Source organism: Rutidosis leptorrhynchoides, chromosome 6, assembly GCF_046630445.1.
Source record: "Rutidosis leptorrhynchoides isolate AG116_Rl617_1_P2 chromosome 6, CSIRO_AGI_Rlap_v1, whole genome shotgun sequence".
Lineage (NCBI taxonomy): Eukaryota > Viridiplantae > Streptophyta > Magnoliopsida > Asterales > Asteraceae > Rutidosis > Rutidosis leptorrhynchoides.
The window spans coordinates 214,287,692-214,291,425 of NC_092338.1; positions in this window are offsets into that span (position 1 = coordinate 214,287,692).

The following is a 3,734-nucleotide window of genomic DNA, read 5'->3' on the forward strand; positions in this document are numbered from 1 at the left end:
AATATATTACATCAAAAATAAGTTTCTTGAATGCAGTTTTTACATAATATCATACAAGCATGGACTCCAAATCTTGTCCTTATTTTAGCATGCAACAGCGGAAGCTCTTAATAATCACCTGAAAATAAACATGCTTAAAACGTCAACAAAAATGTTGGTGAGTTATAGGTTTAACCTTAAACATGACCATTTATCCAATTTCAAATTCTATATCTTTTCTTTTAATGTCGGCGTAGCTCTTTAGTCGACTTTGGGCGGTTTTCAACCGTTGTTGAATTTGGATGATCTTCTCGGTAGTTTCTTGTATTATCTCCGGACCCGTAATCTGTCTATCCCCTACTTCACTCTAACTAATCGGAGACCTGCACTTTCTACCATAAAGTGCTTCAAACGGCGCCATCTCAATGCTTGAATGGTAGCTGTTGTTGTAGGAAAATTCTGCTAACGGTAGATGTCGATCCCAACTGTTTCCAAAATCAATAACACATGCTCGTAGCATGTCTTCAAGCGTTTGTATCGTCCTTTCGCTCTGCCCATCAGTTTGTGGATGATAGGCAGTACTCATTTCTAGACGAGTTCCTAATGCTTGTTGTAATGTCTGCCAGAATCTTGAAATAAATCTGCCATCCCTATCAGAGATAATAGAGATTGGTATTCCATGTCTGGAGACGACTTCCTTTAAATATAGTTGTGCTAACTTCTCCATCTTGTCATCTTCTCTTATTGGTAGGAAGTGTGTTGATTTGGTGAGACGATCAACTATTACCCAAATAGTATCAAAACCACTTGCAGTCCTTGGCAATTTAGTGATGAAATCTATGGTAATGTTTTCCCATTTCCATTCCGGGATTTCGGGTTGTTGAAGTAGACCTGATGGTTTCTGATGCTCTGCTTTGACCTTAGAACACGACAAACATTCCCTTACGTATTTAGCAACATCGGCTTTCATACCTGGCCACCAAAAATGTTTCTTGAGATCCTTGTACATCTTCCCCGTTCCAGGATGTATTGAGTATCTGGGTTTATGAGCTTCTCTAAGTACCATTTCTCTCATATCTCTAAAATTTGGTACCCAAATTCTTTCAGCCCTATACCGAGTTCCGTCTTCTCGAATATTAAAATGCTTCTCTGATCCTTTGAGTATTTCATCCTTTAAATTTTCCACTTTTAAAACTCCTTGTTGCGCCTCCTTTATTTGAGTAGTAAGGTTAGTGTCAATCATTATATTCATAGCTTTTACTCGAATGGGTTCTCTGTCCTTTCTGCTCAAGGCGTCGGCTACCACATTTGCCTTCCCCAAGTGGCAACGAATCTCAAAGTCATAATCATTCAACAATTCAATCCACCTACGCTGCCTCATATTCAGTTGTTTCTGATTAAATATGTGTTGAAGACTTGTGTGGTCGGTATATATAATACTTTTGACCCCATATAAGTAGTGCCTCCAAGTCTTTAATGCAAAAACAACCGCGCCTAATTCCAAATCATGCGTCGTATAATTCTGTTCGTGAATCTTCAATTGTCTAGACGCATAAATAATTACTTTCGTTCGTTGCATTAATACACAACGGAGACCTTGCTTTGAGGCGTCACAATATATCACAAAATCATCATTCCCTTCAGGTAATGACAATATAGGTGACGTAGTTAACTTTTTCTTTAACAATTGAAACGCTTTCTCTTGTTCATCTTTCCATTCAAATTTCTTCCCTTTATGCATTAATGCAATCAAGGGTTTTGCTATTCTGGAAAAGTCTTGGATGAACCTTCTGTAGTAACCAGCAAGTCCTAAAAAATGGCGTATGTGTTTCGGAGTTTTTGGAGTTTCCCAATTTTCAACGGTTTCAATCTTTGTTGGATCCACCTGAATACCTTCTTTTTTCACTATGTGACCGAGGAATTGAACTTCTTCCAACCAAAATGCACACTTTGAAAACTTAGCGTACAGTTTTTCTTTTCTTAGCAACTCTAGAACTTTTCTCAAATGTTCTTCGTGCTCTTGATCATTCTTTGAGTAAATAAGTATGTCATCGATGAAAACAATGACAAACTTATCAAGATATGGCCCACACACTCGGTTCATGAGGTCCATGAACACAGCTGGTGTAGTGATCCGAACTTTTCCTTGTTTATATATATTAAATGAAATTGGTATATTTACATGATTAAATGTTTTCAACATGTTAAGCAATCAAACTTGTTAAGCCTTGATTATTTGAAATGTGCTTCATATAGACAATTGACCAACCAAGTTGACCGGCGATTCACGAACGTTAAAAATTTGTAAAAACTACATGATGATCTATATATGGTTAACATGAGATTATGATAAGTAAGTATCTCACTAAGTATATTAACAATGAGTGATATACATAAAAATGAGTTTATTGAATTAAGAAACTCGAAACGATATATATAACGATTATCGTTATAACAACGTCTTACTAAATACATATGAAACATATTAAAATATTGATACACTATGTTTAACATGATAAAATGATAATTAAGTATATCATTAAGTGTCTTAACAATAAACTACATATGTAAAAGAAGACTACTAACTTAAGAATTTCAAAACGAGGCATATATGTAACGATTATCGTTGTAACAACATTTAACTGTATATATATCATACTAAGATATATTAATATATCATAATATCATGATAATGTATTAATTTAACATCTCTTTAGATATAATAAACGATGAGTTAACAACACTTAACAAGATCGTTAACCTAAAGGTTTCAAAACAACATTTACATGTAACGACTAACGATGACTTAACGACTCAGTTAAAATGTATATACATGTAGTGTTTTAATATGTATTCATACACTTTTGAAAGATTTCAAGACACTTATCAAAATACTTCTACTTAACAAAAATGCTTACAATTACATCCTCGTTCAGTTTCATCAACAATTCTACTCGTATGCACTCGTATTCGTACTCGTACAATACACAGCTTTTAGATGTATATACTATTGGTATATACACTCCAATGATCAACTCTTAGCAGCCCATGTGAGTCACCTAACACATGTTGGAACCATCATTTGGCAACTAGCATGAAATATCTCATAAAATTACAAAAATATTAGTAATCATTCATGACTTATTTACATGTAAACAAAACTACACATCCTTTATATCTAATCCTTATACCAATGACCAAAAATACCTAAAAACACTTTCATTCTTCAATTTTCTTCATCTAATTGATCTCTCTCAAGTTCTATCTTCAAGTTCTAAGTGTTCTTCATAGATTATATAAGTTCTAGTTTCATAAAATCAAGAATACTTCCAAGTTTGCTAGCTTATTTCCAATCTTGTAAAGTGATCATCCAACCTCAAGAAATCTTTCTTATTTACAATAAGATATCTTTCTAATACAAGGTAATACTCATATTCAAACTTTGATTCAATTTCTATAATTATAACAATCTTATTTCGAGTAGAAATCTTACTTGAACTTGTTTTCGTGTCATGATTCTGCTTCAAGAACTTTCAAGCCATCCAAGGATCCTTTGAAGCTAGATCTATTTTTTTCATTTCCAGTAGGTTTATCCACAAAACCTGAGGTAGTAATGATGTTCATAACATTATTCGATTCATATATATAAAACTACCTTATTCGAAGGTTTAAACTTGAAATCACTAGAACATAGTTTAGTTAATTCTAAACTTGTTCGCAAAGAAAAGTTAATCCTTCTAACTTGACTTTTAAAA